Raw genomic sequence first — 16,180 nt, forward strand, 5'->3', positions numbered from 1 at the left:
AACTAATAATTTTAAAAAATAAGTGCTATTCATTTTTACCATTATTTTCCTTTTATATTTTGAGATCTAAATTCCCTCTTCCTCTTACCCCACCACAATCCGCTGAGAATGCAATCAAATTAATACAAATCATAAATACTAAATCATGCAAAACATTTCCATATTAGCCATGTCACTAAAAAGGAAAAAAAAAAATAGAAAAAACAAACCAAGAAAGAGAATTATACCTCATTTTGAACTTACAATTCACGATTTCTTTCTCTGAGGTGGACAGCATTATTTTCATTTGAGCCCTTCAGAATTTTCTCATTGCAATGTTGATATTATTGCGTACAATAATCTTTTAATTCTTCTCACTTTGCATCAATTCATATAGTTCTTCCCATGCTGTTGTTATTGTTCCTGAAACCAATCCCTGCTCATTTTTTATAGCACAATAGTGCTTCATTACAATCATAGACCAAAACTTGTTTAGTCAATTTAAGAGCATCTCCTCAATTTCCAGTTTGAATCAACAGGACACTCAGTTTTTGATGAGTTTATTTCCTTCCCCACCTACTTATCTATTGGGTAAGATAAATTTCTATACCAGTCTGAGAGTGTACATACATACACACACATATATTCTTCTATGTTTTAGCCACTTCTGATGAGAGCAACATTCATGCACTGACTACCCATTCATTTTCACCTCCACTATAAAAGTTATTCCTTGTATACCTCCTTTAGGAAAATAATTTGCCCCATTCTACCTCTCTTCTCCATTCTCCCTGTACATGTCTCTTTCTCCATGTTTCTCTTTTATTTTGTGGGGGGAGAAATCATGCCTTCATAAGTGACTCGTACTTATACCCTCTACTTATGTAGGTTCCCTCTAACTGTCCAAAAGTTAAAGTTATTTGGATTTACATATATAATCTTCCCATTTATCAATGTAAGAGGTTTAATTGTATTGAGTTCCTAATGATTATTTATTAATGTTAACCTTGCTATGCTTCTCTTCAGTCTTCTGTTTGAATGTAAAATGTCTATTCATCTCTGGTCTTTTCATGAGGGATGATTGAAAATTCTCTATTTAGTTAAATATCTATTTTCCCCATGAAGTATTTCATTTCATTTTGCTGGGTAGGTGATAGCCTAATTGTAGTTCTATTCTCTTTTATTAACAGAATATGATGTCCCAAGCCCTTTGCTCTTTGAATGTCAAATCTGCTAAATCTCATGTAATCCTAACTTCTGATCCATAATTGTTGGAATCATTATTTCTTGATACATGCAATATTTTCTACATCCCAAATTTCCCTGAAATTTGGCTCTTATACTGTGAGGAGTTTTCTTTGGGGATCTCTTTCAAGAAGCAAACAGTGGATTTTTAAAATTTCTGTTTGCTATCTGGATCTAAGTTATTGTTACGTATTTCTTCTGTACTTTCTTGAACTATGATTTTTAAGCTCCTTTTTAACATAGACTTCAGGTGGCCCAATAATTCCTAAACTATATTTCCTTAATCTGATTTCCCGGTAACTTATTTTTCAGATAAGATAATTCACATTATCTTCTATTTTACATTCTTTTGATTTTGTTTTCTTGACTCTTGAGATCTCATGGAATCATTACTTTCCTCTTGTCCATTTTTAAATTTTAAGGAATTACTTTCTTTTATTGAGTTTTTGTATCCTTTTTCATCATTTGTCAATTATGCTTTTTAAGAATTTCCTTTCTTGGAAGCTATATCCTGCTAAAAGGCACCATGGACAATGAAGCAATTTCATTACTAATCATGCATGCCCCAGGTGGTATGGCATCCAGATTCATAGAAGAGAAATTAAGGGAGGTACAGGAAGAAATAAAGAGCAAAACTATAGTAGTGGGGGACCGCAACCTCCCCCTCTCTGAACTTGATAAATCTAACCTCAAAATGAATAAGAAAGAAGTTAAGGAGGTGAATAAAACTCTGGATAAGGTAGATGTGATAGATCTCTGGAGAAAATTGAATGTGGATAGAAAGGAATACACCTTTTTCTCAGCAGTACATGGCATATATACAAAAATTGACCATATAAAAGACCATATAAAAACTTTATAATGCAGTGCAGAAAGGCAGATGTAGTCAATGTATCTTTCTTAGATCACAATGAAACAAAAATTATATGTAATCAAAGACCAGAGAAATACAAATCAAAAAATAGTTGAAAACTAAACAATCTAATCCTAAATAATGAATGGGTTAAACAACAAATTATAGAAACAATCAACAACTTCATTCAAGAGAATGACAAGAATGAGACAGCCTACCAAATCTTATGGGATAATACAAAGCAGTTCTTAGGAGAAGTTTTATATCTTTGAATGACTACATGAATAAAATAGAAAATAAAAGATCAATGAATTGGGAATGCAGCTGAAAAAGCTAGAAAAAAAACAAAATGAAAATTCCCAAGTGAATACCAAATTAGAAATATTGAAAAACAAAAGAGAGATTAATAAAATTAAAATTAAGAAACTTATTAAACAAATATTTAAAAAAGAGAGTTGGTTTGATAAAAAAAGTAAAATTGATAAATGTTTGGTAAATTTGATTAAAAAAAAAAGAAACAAAACCAAACTAACAGTATCAAAAATGAAAAGGGTAAACTAACTTCCAATGAAGAGGAAATTAAAATAATAATTAGAAATTGCTATGCCCAATTGTATGGTCATAAATTCGATAATCTAAATGAAATGGATGATTATTTTGAAAAATTGTGTTCATCCTACATGGATGGAAAAGACCATGCCATCAGAGAAACGATGATATGACTTGCTTTTGACTTTGTTTTGAGTGAGGGAGGGCTGTGCAAGTCAACAGCCTCACTTCTCCTCCAGAATCATCTGAATCCAGTGACCTCAGGATGATTGGAAATGGCTCAACATGCACAAGAGGAAGATGAGTACTTAAATAACCGCATATCAGAAAAGGTAATTGAACAAGTCATCAATGAACTCCCTAGGAAAAAATCTCCCTGGCTAGATGAATTTACATGTGAATTCTATAAAAAACTTAAAGAACAGTTAATTCCAACGCCATATAGATTACTTGGGGAAAATTCTCTGAAGAAAGAGTCCTACCAAGTTCTTTTTTTTAATACAGATATTATTCTGATACCTGAATCAGGAAGAGTCAAAACAGAGAAAGAAAATTATAGAAGAATTTCACTAATGAATATAGATGCAAAAATTTTAAATAAGATATTAGCAAAAAGAATGTAGCAACTTATCACAGGAATAACATTAGGATCAGGTAGGACCTATACCAGAAATGGAAAACAGCTTCAATATTAGGAAAAAGTATTAGTATTATTATACACATCAACAACAAAACTAACAGAAACCATAGGATGATCTAAATAGATGCAGAAAAAGCTTGTGACAAACTACAACAACCAACCCTATTGAAAACAATACAACGCATAGGAACAAATGGAAATTTCCATAAAATAATAAGCAGTATCTACCTAAAAGCACCATAAGGTATTATACGCAATGGAGTCAAACTAGATGCACTTCCAATAAGATCAGTGGTGAAACAAGGATGTCAGTCATCAACACTGTTATGCAATAGGATATTGGAAATGCTATCTGTAGCAATGAGAGAAGATAAAGAAACTGAAGTAGTTAAAATAGGGAAAGAAGAAACTAAGTTATCATTTTTTGCAGATGATATGATGATATACTTAGAGAATCCCAGAGAATCAAGTAAAAAACTATTTGAAATAATAAACAACTTTGGCAGTTGCAAGTTACTAAAAGAAGCACATAAATCATCTTCATTTCTATATATTACTAACAAAGCTCAGCAGCAAAAGATAAAAAGAGAAATCCTGATTAAAACTACAATAGACACTAAAAAATATCTGGGATTCTCCTTGCCAAAAGAAACCCAGGGACTACATGAACATAATTACAAAACACTTTACACACAAATAAAGTCAGATCTAAGTAAGTGTAAAAGCATCAGTTGCTCATGGGTACCCCGAACTAATATAATAAAAATGACAATTCTATGCAAATTAATTTACTTAGTCAGTGCCATATCAATCAAAGTACCAGATAATTATTTTCTAGAACCAGAAAAAATAGTATCAAAATTCATCTGAAAGAACAAAAGGACCAGAATATAAAGTGGACTAATGAAAATAAATGCTGTAGATGGTAGCCTAGCCCTACCAGATCTCAAATTGTATTATATAGCAGCAATCATCAAAACCACTTGGTACTGGCTAAAAAATAGATAGGTAGACCAGTAGAATAGGTTATGTGTTCAAGCACAGTAGTTAATTAATATAGCAATCTACTGTTTGATAAACCCAAGGACTCAAGCTTCTGGGATAAGAACTCAATTCTGGACAAAAATTGCTGGGGAAACTTTATAACGAAGTGGCAGAAACTGGGCATAGACCAATGTCTGACACCATACACAAGCATAATATCCAAATGGATACATGATCTAGGCATAAAGATTGATACCATAAACAAATTAGGGAAAAAGGAAAGTGTAATTGTCAGATTTGTGGAGAACAGAAAGAATATTACCCAAGAAGAGATAGAGAACATTGTGAAGTGCAATATGTATAACTTTGATTACATTAAATTGAAAAGTTTTTGCACAAATATACCCAATGTTACAAAGACTAGGAGGGAAGCAGAAAATTGGGGAAAATTTTTGCAACTGCTGTCTGTGATAAATGCCTCATTTCTAAAATATATAGAGAACTGAGTCAAATATACAAGAATAAAGTAATTCCCCAATTGATAAATGGCGAAAGGATATGAAAGAGGAATTTTCAGAGGAAGAAATTAAAACTAATTATAGTCATAAAAAAAAGAATGCTCTAAAGCACTATTGACTAGAGAAATGAAAATCAAACCAACTCTGAGATAGCACATCACACCTATCAGATTGGCTAACATGATAATACAGGAAGATGATAAATATTGGAGAAGATTTGGGAGAGTTGGAACACTAATTCATTGCTTTTGAAGCTCTGAGCTGAACCAACCATTCTGGAGAGCAATTTGCAACTATACCAAAGGGCTACAAAAATGTGCATAATCTTTGACCCAATTATATCTCTTCTGGGACTGTATCCCAAAGTGATAAGAGAAACGGGAAAGTGGCCAACATGTACAAAAATATTTATAGAATTTCTTCTTGTGGGGGCTAAAAACTGGAAATCAAGGGAATGCCCATCAATTGGGGAATGACTGAACAAGCTGTGATATAAGAATGAAATAGAATTCTATTTTGCTATGAGAAATGATGAACAGGAAGACTTCAGAGAAGCCTGGAAAGACTTATACGAACTGATGCTGAGTGAAAGGAATATAAGCAGGAGAACTTTGTACACTGCAACAACCACCATGTGTGAGGAATTTTTCTGGTAGACTTATTACTTCATTGGAATGCATGGACTCAAAAAATTTACAATGGACTCTTGAAGCAAAACACCTCCCACATCCAGAGGGGGAAAAAAAACAACTATGGAATTGGACCATAGAAAGAAATAGGCCATTTTCTTTTGTGTTACTGTAAGGGGCACTGACCACCACACCATCTGGGACGCCACACTGATGGACATTAGGTAAACTGAGTCCGGTGCAGGGAAGGGTGAACAAGATGGCGCTGGAAGGGACTGCCCCACCCCTGGTTTGTTTTTGTCACTATAGTTCCAGCTTGTGTTCATTACTATAGCTTCGTGTTTGTTTGTGTGTGTTACCATGGTTCACTGGACTAGCTGGCAGAGACTATATAATCAGAATGCTTGCTTGAATAAATCGGAGTTGCTTCATGACCCGCTCTCCCACCTCATTCCTTTACTCTCGAGCTCCACAGGAGGACGAGCAGCCTGCTGGCCAGGCATAAGACTTGCTCCTCTTGGTAAGCTATGCCATCACCATAGCAACTTGGCGCCCAACTGGGACAATAGCAAACTGGGGCCACAAGCAGGGGGAAGGAGCAGGAAGCTCAGCAAAAGGAAGTCAGGTCCCTTAAGAAACTCAACCGAGGGAAGTCAGGTCCCTCAGGAGCCTCAGCTGAGGGAGTCAGTTCCCTCAGTACCCCCTGAATGAGTCAGGCTCTCCAGAAGCCTAGACAGTGTGCAGGAGCTATCAGGACAGGGTCAAAAGCTGATACCTGAGTGCGACAGGAAACAGTAGCCTGTCTGCCTCACCGAGTTCTTTCAGAAGTGGGTCCAAGAAGCAGACGGAGAAGAAGACGTGCACATTCAGCTTGAGTGAGACGAAGTGTAACCGTGAGTAAGATTGAAATGGGGCAAAGCTCACAATAGTTGAGTCAGGGCCAGTACACATTCTTTCTATATAACATGCTGAAAATGTGTTCATAGAGGAAGACGGTGGCAAGGCCATACAAATGAGAACATTCATCACATCCTCACAGACAGCCCCGTCAGAGTCAGAGAGTAGTATAAGGGACAATAGCCCAGAAAGGCAGCCAGCACCCGTATATCTAAACTTAGAAGAGAGATGGAAGAACAGACAGATGGTGCAGAATTTGCAGGACAGTGTTAAAGAGCTAACTGATAAATTGAGAAACCTACTGAAGAAAGAGAAAAGACACCTCAGAGATAAGGCTTTGAAACTCCTAGGTGAAAAGGAGGAGACTTGGCGCTGCTGGACTTTGTTCCAGAGTCTCCCTCACTTCCACTTGCAGTTTCACAACTTTTTCTTTCAAAAACATTTTTAAGGAGTGGCCACAGACGTGAAATTTTCTTGAGTAAAAGTTAGAACCATCAATATGTTTATTTTACTCTATAATCCAGAAATGGTGTTAGAGAAAGCAATTTGTAATCTGAATTTTGTTGAAACTAAAAGATGTTGGAAAAGTTATGTTATTTAGAAAACCAGGTATTTTCACCTTTGCCTGTTAAAAAAGTTACAGCTAAAAAGCTGCTGTTTTAATGCTAAACCAAAAATTGTTAATGGATTACTATGTGTGGAAAGAAATGAATGGAGTAATAATTTATTTAGACTGGTTCTGCCCATTCAGAACAGTCCTCCTATATGTTCGGGGTTGGCAGGCATGGGATCCATGCCAATTCCTTTTATTTTGTAAAACTGCCAAGGCTCCTTTCATGTGGACATGGTCATCAATCCTAAGAAAATTGTTTGGCTTGTATAATTCATAAATAATTGGCTTTTATATCAGGACAAGTTTTAAATTTGAGAAAGAAGGATCTGAAATGAAATCTCTTATGTATGTGAGTCCTGCTAATCTTCATTGCTTATTTCAACTCCATGGGAATACAAATAACTGTATTTGGCTTTAAGTTAGGACTAGTGAAATTTGCCGTTTGAGATAAAAGTATTTGGGACCATAAATATTTTTGTTTAAGTTTGAATTTGGGTATAGTCGTCTGCATTAAATCAATATCTGAAAGAATATGCCAGAAGTTACTCAGAGAGACTGTGATCCTTCATCCTGTACTGTTATCAGAGGAAATTTGTATCTGGGGAGGAAACACAGAGGGGAAAATTCTAGACTCAATCTAGGATGGGATCCTCCTGGTCAGTTTCTCCACTGTGTCCTTTTATAAAGGAATGTTTCCCACCTGATTGTTCCTGAGTCTGGCTATAATACAGATACTGCATGACTGGAAAATTTCACTCCTATCTGAATTCAAACAGAGTCAAAGATGTTTTATATTTAGAAATTCTTTAATATCTAAGAATCTGGTTTGTTATCATATATTCATTTGTGAGAAGATTTATGATACTTTGCAGAGTACTTGCATAGTGGCTAAATAAAATTTCTTTTCCATAAAGTCTCTCTCCTTGGTTCCCCTCGATTACCAGCTACCAGCTTTCTTTGTGAAAGTGCTGTGGGCTGTAGCTGAAACTTGGAAGGTACCCAAAAATTACTCAAATCTCCAGTCTTTTCTAAAGCCACATGAGCAATTAAGTTGGATTGTCTGTGTTAGGGTATAAAAATTGTGCTTCAGATTTTGTAAGTTGCATCCCTCCACCAGGTAGAGAGATGTCCCTTTCTTAAGAATTGTAATATCACCTATCACCCTCTGAATCGTCAAGTTTATCATACTGGTTAAAGACCTAACCCCTCCAATGTTGGGACCCTGTGAGGCAGGGTCAGCTCTACATCCAGTCTCAGCAGGAAGCAGTTTCAGAAGCCAAGACCTTCATCCCTTATCCCAAAATATGTTGGGTTCCATCTGCTTAATGGGGGATAGGGTGGGGTGCTTGAGTACATGTACTTGGACCCCAGAATTCAGGCAGGTAGAAAGGATGAATAGAACCCTGAAGGAATGCATTGCTAAGCTTAAGGCTGAAACTGGCAAGACCAAAAATGAGATGCTTTAAGTGTGGAAAAATAGGACCTTACCAGAGGGAGAGTAGAAACAATACAGAGGGAAGAAAAGGACTCCAGAACCAAGGGAACAGAACACCATTTAAGAGTAGGCCAACCACACCCAGTCCAAAATGTAAGAAAAACAGGACATTGGGCTTCAGAGTGTAGGTCATTCTCCCCTCTCAAGGGTAGTGCTCAAGATTTATTTTTTTTTTTATTTTTTTAATGTTTAACAATCACTGCCATACAATTGCGATTTTATCCCTCCCCACCCACCCCCCACTACCTCCCTCCCTCCCCACGACTGCATACAATTCTGTATAGATTCTACATATACTTTCCTATTGAGTATATTTTCACTATAGTCATGCTATGTAGTCAGACTAAGATAAATGAAAGAATCCGTATAACAAATCAGAACATGATACACAAACAGATACACATACACAAACATGATCTGCTACATTATGTGAGTGACTTCCATATTTCTCTCTCTGAGTGTGGAAGGCATTTTGCCTTGAGGTCCACCATTGGGATTTTTTTTTTTCAGAAGTTCTTGTGTTATACAAAAATCTAAGTCTACCAGAAAAAACTCTCACACACTGTGGTTGTTGCTGTGCATAAAGTTCCCCTGGTTCTGCTCCTTTCACTCAGCATCAGGTCATATAAGTCCTTCCAGGCCTCTCTGAAGTCTTCTTGTTCATCATTTCTTATGGCACAATAGTACTCCATTACATTCATATACCATAATTTATTCAGCCATTCCCCAATTGATGGACATCCCCCTGACTTCCAGTTTTTGGCAACTACATAGAGTGCTGCTATAAATATTTTTGTACATGTGGGACCCTTTCCCATTTTTATGATCTCTTGGGGATATAGTCCTAGTAGCGATATTGCTGGGTCAAAGGGTATGCACATTTTTGTAGCCCTTTGGGCATAGTTCCAAATTGCTCTCCAGAATGGTTGGATGTGCTCACAGCTCCACCAACAATGAATTAGTGTTCCAACTCTCCCACATCCTCTCCAGCATTTATCATTTTCTTGTTCTGTCATGTTTGCCAATCTTATAGGTGTGATGTGGTACCTCAGAGTTCTTTTGATTTGCATCTCTCTAACCAATAGTGATTTAGAGCATTTTTTCATATGATTATAAATAGCTTTAATTTCTTCCTCTGAAAATTGCCTGTTCATATCCTTTGACCATTTATCAATTGGGGAATGACTTGTATGATTATACATTTGGGTCAGTTCTCTATATATTCTAGAAATGAGGCCTTTATCCCCGAGCTTAGCTGTAAAAATTTTTTCCCAATTTACTACATCCCTCCGGATTTTGGTTGCATTGGGTTTGGTTGTGCAAAAACTTCTCAGTTTAATGTAATCAAAGTTATCCATTTTGCATTTCATAATGCATTCTATGTCTCCTTTAGTAAAGAATTCTTCCCTTCTCCATAGATCTGATAAATACACTATTCCTTGCTTCTCCAGTTTATTCATGGTATCAATCTTTATACCTAAATCATGTACGCATTTGGACTTTATTCTTGTGTACGGTGTCAGGTATGGGTCTATGCCTAATTTCCGCCACACTGTTATCCAGTTTTCCCAGCAATTTTTATCAAACAATGAGTTCTTATCCCAGAAGCTGGGGTCCTTGGGTTTATCAAACAGAAGGTTGCTATATTGCTTGCCTACTGCATCTTGAGTGCCAAGTCTATTCCACTTGTCTACCTCTCTGTTTCTTAGCCAATACCAAGTGGTTTTGATAATTGCTGCTTTATAGTACAGTTTAAGGTCTGGTAGCGCTAGGCCACCTTCCCAGGCATTTCTTTTCATTAGTCCCTTTGATATTCTGGACCTTTTGTTTTTCCAAATGAATTTTGATATTATTTTATCCAGCTCTAGAAAGTAATTGTCTGATAGTTTAATTGGTATGGCACTAAATAAGTATATTAATTTGGGTAGAATTGTCATTTTTATTATATTAGCACGGCCTACCCATGAGCAACTAATGTTTTTCCACTTACTTAAATCTGACTTTATTTGTGCAAAAAGTGTCTTGTAATTTTGTTCATATAGTCCCTGGGTTTGTTTTGGCAGGTAGACTCCTAAGTATTTTATACTGTCTACCCTAACTTTAAATGGGATTTCTCTTTCTATCTCTTGCTGTTGAACTTTGTTGCTAATATATAGGAATGCAGAAGATTTGTGTGGGTTTATTTTGTACCCTGCAACTTTGCCAAAGTTGTTTATTAATTCAAGTAATTTTTTACTTGAATCTCTGGGATTCTCTAGGTAAATCATCATATCATCTGCAAAGAGTGATAACTTAGCTTCTTCTTTGGTTATTCTAATTCCTTGAATATCTTTATCTTGTCTAATTGCTACAGCTAACATTTCTAGTACCATATTAAATAATAGTGCTGATAATGGACAACCTTGTTTCACCCCTGATCTTATTGGGAATGCATCTAGCTTATCCCCATTGCATATAATGCTTGCTGAAGGTTTTAGATAGGTACTGCTTATTATTTTATGGAAAGTTCCCTTTATTCCTACGTTCTCCAATGTTTTTAGTAGGAATGGGTGTTGTATTTTGTCAAAAGCTTTTTCTGCATCTATTGAGATAATCATGTGGTTTTTGTTAGCTTTGTTGTTGATGTGATCGATAATGCTAATAGTTTTCCTAATATTGAACCAGCCCTGTAGTCCTGGTATTAATCCTACCTGATCATAATGTATTAATCTCGTGATAAGATGCTGTATTCGTTTTGCTAAAATCTTATTTAAAATTTTTGCATCTATATTCATTAGAGAAATTGGTCTATAATTTTCTTTCTCTGTTTTGTCTCTTCCTGGTTTGGGTATCAAAACCATATTTGTATCATAGAAAGAATTTGGGAGGACTCCTTCTTCCCCAATTTTCAAGAATAGTGTATGTAGTATTGGAATTAACTGTTCTTTAAATGTTTGATAGAATTCACTTGTGAATCCATCTGGCCCTGGAGATTTTTTCCTAGGGAGTTCATTGATGGCTTGTTCAATTTCTTTTTCTGAGATGGGGTTGTTTAAGTATTCAACTTCCTCGTCTGTTAATCTGGGCAATTTGTATTTTTTAAAATATTCATCCATCTCATTTAGATTGTCGAATTTGTGGGCATAAAGTTGGGCAAAGTAGTTTCTAATTATTGTTTTAATTTCCTCCTCATTGGAGGTGAGTTCACCCCTTTCATTTTTAATGTTAGTAATTTGGTTTTCTTCTTTCTTTTTTTTGATCAGATTAACCAAAGGTTTATCAATTTTATTACTTTTTTCATAAAACCAACTATTGGTTTTATTTATTAAGTCAATAGTTTTCTTTATTTCAATTTTATTAATCTCTCCTTTGCTTTTCAGTATTTCTAATTTGGTATTTACTTGGGGATTTTCAATTTGTTCTTTTTCTAGCTTTTTCAAGTGCAAGCCTAAGTCATTGATCTCCTCTTTTTCTATTTTATTTATGTAAGCATTCAGAGATATAAAACTTCCCCTAATAACTGCTTTTGCAGTGTCCCATAAGTTTTGGTATGTTGTCTCACTATTGTCATTCTCTTGAATGAAGTTGTTGATTGTTTCTATGATTTCTTCTTTAACCCAATCCTTCTTTAGAATTAGATTATTTAGTTTCCAATTGATTTTTGGTTTCTCTTTCCATGGCCTTTTATTACATGTAATTTTTAATGCATTATGATCTGAAAAGGATGCATTGATTATCTCTACCTTTCTGCACTGGATTGTGAGATTTTTATGTCCTAGTACATGGTCAATTTTTGTAAATGTTCCATGTACCGCTGAGAAAAAGGTATATTCCTTTCTATTCCCATTTAATTTTCTCCAAAGATCTATCATATCTACCTTATCCAGAGTTTTATTTACCTCCTTAACCTCTTTTTTGTTTATTTTGAGGTTGGATTTATCTAGTTCAGAGAGGGGGAGGTTGAGGTCCCCCACTAGTATAGTTTTGCTATCAATTTCTTCCTTCAACTCCCCCAACCTCTCCTCTAAGAATCTGGATGCTATACCACTTGGAGCATACATGTTTAGTAATGATATTGCTTCATTGTCTATGGTGCCTTTTAGTAGGATATAGTTTCCATCCTTATCCCTTTTGATTAGATCTATTTCTGTTTTGCTTTGTCTGAGATTAGGATTGCTACTCCTGCCTTTCTTACATGAGCTGAGGCACAATATATTCTGCTCCATCCTTTGACCTTTATCCTATGTGTATCCCCCCGTTTCAAATGTGTTTCTTGTAAGCAGCATATTGTTGGATTATGGCTTTTAATCCATTCTGCTATCCGTCTCCGTTTTATGGGAGAGTTCATCCCATTCACATTCACAATTATGATTACAATCTGTGTATTTCCCTCCACCCTCTTTCCCACCATTTGTGCTTTTAACTCTCCCGTCTCCCTTCCCCTCCTCAATAGTATTCACTTTTCTCCCCCTCCTCCTGCAGTCTTCCCCTCCTTCTTTTAGCCCCCGTCCCTTTTAGTCCCCTTTACTCTTATTGCTTCTTTCCTCCCTTTTAGCCACCCTCCCCTTTCTTCCCCCTTCCCCTCCTACTACCTGTAGAGCTCGTTAGGATTATCTGTTTAAGATTATTGTTCCCTCCTTTGAACAAATCAGATGAGAGTACCTCTCAAACAATGCTCCTCTCCCTCCCCTCCTTCCCTCTACTATAGTTTTGTACTTCTTCCTGTGATATAATTTGCCATTTTCTGCTTCCCCCTTTCCACACCTCCTATTACATTCCCTTCTCATACTTAAATCATATTTTTGACATGACATCATTTACTTTATGCCCGTTCCCTCTACATATATCCCTTTTATCATAATAGCTGCACAGTTCTCAAGATTAACAGGTATCATCTTCCCTTATAGGGAGGTAAACAGATTGTCCTAATTGAGTTGCGAGTTTTTGTTTTTGTTTTTTTCCCCTCTGTTTACCTTTTTATGATTCTCTGGAGACCTGCATTTGAAGATCAAATTGTCTATTGAGTTCTGGTGTTTTGGTCAGGAAGTTCTGGAAATCCCTTATTTCGTTGAATGACTTTCTCCTTGCCTGAAATGTTATGCTGAACTTTGCTGGGTAGTTGATCCTTGGTTGGAGTACCAACTCCTTTGCCTTACGGAATATTGGGTTCCAATTCTTTCGATCTTTTAATGTAGAAGCTGCAAGGTCCTGTGTGTTCCTGACTCTGTGACCTTGATATTTAAATTGTTTCTTTCTGGCTGCTTGTAGTATTTTCTCCTTCACTTGATAGCTCTGGAATTTGGCAACTATATTTCTTGGGGCTTTGAGTTTGGGATCCCTTTCGGGAGGGGAACGGTGGATTCTTTCGATGACTATTTTGCCCTCTGAGTCTAGTACTTCTGGGCAGTTTTCCTTGATTATTTCCTGGAAGATATTGTCCAGACTCTTTTCTTCATCATGGGTTTCTGGCAGGCCAATAATTTTTAGATTTTCTCTCCTGGATCTATTTTCCAGGTCAGTTGTTTTTCCAATTAAATATTTTACATTTTCTTCTATCTTTTCATTCTTTAGATTTTGTTTGACTGATTCTTGTTGCCTCATTGAGTCATTAGTTTCTACTTGCCCAATTCTAATCTTGATCGTATTGTTTTCTTCAGTTAGCTTTCGCATCTCCTTTTCCATCTGGCCAATTTTTCCCTTTAAGGAGCTATTTTCTCCATTTAATTTTTGTACTTCTTTTTCCATTCGACCAATTTTCCCAGTTAGGTTTTGGGTTTCCTTTTCCATCTGATCAATTTTCCCTATTAGGTTTTGAGTTTCCTTTTCCGTTTGATTAACTCTTCCTTTTAGGGAATTATTCTCTCCAGTTAATTTTTGAACTTCCTTTTCCATTTCTTCAATTTTCTTTTTCAGATTGATGTTCTCATCAGTGAATTCTTTTTTTATAGTTTTAAAATCATTGGCTAGTTTTTCTTTTATATCCTTCTTCAGACGTTCCAGGTAATCTAGTTGTGCTTGTGAGAAATTCATAGTCCCATCTGAGGTTTCAGATGGAAGTACAGTCTCAACTCTGACCTCTTTGGTGTTTGTGTTTTGGTCCTTATCCCCATAGAAAGATTCTATGGTTTTTTCACTTTTCGTCTGCTTTTTCCGATTCATGATGTTGGCTGAGTGTTGTAGCTTTTGTTTCTTTCAGTCAGATGATACAGATCTTTTAAGTTGAGTTGATGTTTGTCTAGGCTAAAAGCAGGCTTTTGTTGTTGTTGTTGTTGTTGTTGTTGTTGTTGTTGTTTCCCAGATCAACTCTGGGGTTAGCTTGATAGGTGTGTGGGAGGTGTGGTCTGGTCTAAGGATATCTCCTCAGCTGGCCTGAGGCAAAGGCAAGGCCCGGGGATGGTGATCCCAGCTTCCCTATTGTCTTCCCTTTCCCCTGGAGGGCTGGGGCACGCCTAGATGCTAATGCGTGTTCCCGCCCCTCCTGGGGCTCGTCTCCCGGGCTGAGGCTTGCTTGGGTCTCAGTGCGAATTTTCTCTGCCCTGGGTCGTCTGTCCCTCCTGATAGCCTCCACCACGGTGGGAAGAATCCCCCTTTGCCACTTTTCCAGCCTCTGGTGTTATGAGACCACCCGCCCCCTTCTGCTGTTCCCACTGATCCAGGATTAATCTGGGGAAGAATTTTATGGTTCCCTCAAGGTAATCGGGGGGGAGGGGAGAGCACTTACTAATCACTCCGGCATCCCAGCTCCTGGATGTCCAAGTAGTGACCCACTGAAGTCCCGTCTTTAGGCTGAAGATTTCAAAGGCTGTTGCGCTGATATCGTTGTCTCGGCCTGGCTTATCTCCTGCTCTGCTTGTCTCGCCCGCCACTCTCGGGCCCCTCGGGTCGCCTCCGCCCTGCCGCGCCGACCGTGCTGCGCTGTGCGCCGGGGTCTTACCCCCGCGGAACAGATCCCTCCCGTGGACCTTCCAGTCCAGCCTGGGCTCCGAATCTGTCAAAGTCCGTCTCCCACTGGATTCTACACATCCAAAGTCTGGTCAGACTCTCCCCCCAGAGATATCCAAAGGAGTTTTTCCAGGAGCTTAGGTGAGTCGTTGCTTTCACTCCGCCATCTTGGCTCCGCCTCCAGTGCTCAATATTTAAACACGCAGATGGGCGTCCCTTCAGCCCAGGAGAAAAGGAGTGGATACTGGGAGGACGCAGAGAGGATCCCACAGGCCACTTTAGAATTCAGGAGGAGGTACCAGATACTCAAGTCGGTGCCATACAGTCAAAATTAATTACAAGCCTAGGGAATTTCCTAATACCTCCATGCACAACAGTATGGTTACCAATAGAGGAAGTATGCATCAAAACAAAGCAAGAGATTATCATTTCTGCACCAGCAAATGTTTACACAGGCTTACAGGCCGTAGTACAGCAACCACCAATTGGTACCTTGCACAAGATCATGTGCAACTCTAACAATGTGGAGGTTGAGGTTGATAGAGGGCAACCAGTGGCACAATTGATACAAATGAATCATAACACAGAACTAACAATATATTGGACTCATCAAATTGGCAATCAGAAGCCAATGCTTACCATATATATATAGAAAGAATACCTAAAACAGGCCTTGTTGACACCGGTGCAGACAGAAGCATATTCCCTTTTTCACAATGGGAATTTCAATGGCCTATAGGAGAGGAAAACAGTGTATATGGCATAGGAGGATCACAATGGGCCAGGGAGGTAGCCAGACCACTACGGTGGATTTTGAGGACAGATCAGGAAAATTTTGGCCACAAGTATTGGAAGGG

The 16,180-nt window shown here is 37.4% G+C and overlaps 1 long non-coding RNA gene across 1 annotated transcript in view; it reads left to right on the forward strand.

Moving 5' to 3' along the window:
* The first annotated feature begins 5,794 nt into the window (after positions 1-5,794).
* LOC140501655 (uncharacterized) overlaps positions 5,795-16,180 on the forward strand; it is a 59,186-nt gene continuing 48,800 nt past the window's right edge. The window contains exon 1 of the long non-coding RNA XR_011966286.1: positions 5,795-6,290. This is a non-coding gene — a long non-coding RNA (uncharacterized lncRNA). The remainder of the gene's footprint in view (positions 6,291-16,180) is intronic.

The sequence above is a fragment of the Notamacropus eugenii genome, chromosome 4, assembly GCF_028372415.1.
Source record: "Notamacropus eugenii isolate mMacEug1 chromosome 4, mMacEug1.pri_v2, whole genome shotgun sequence".
Classification (NCBI taxonomy): Eukaryota; Metazoa; Chordata; class Mammalia; order Diprotodontia; family Macropodidae; genus Notamacropus; species Notamacropus eugenii.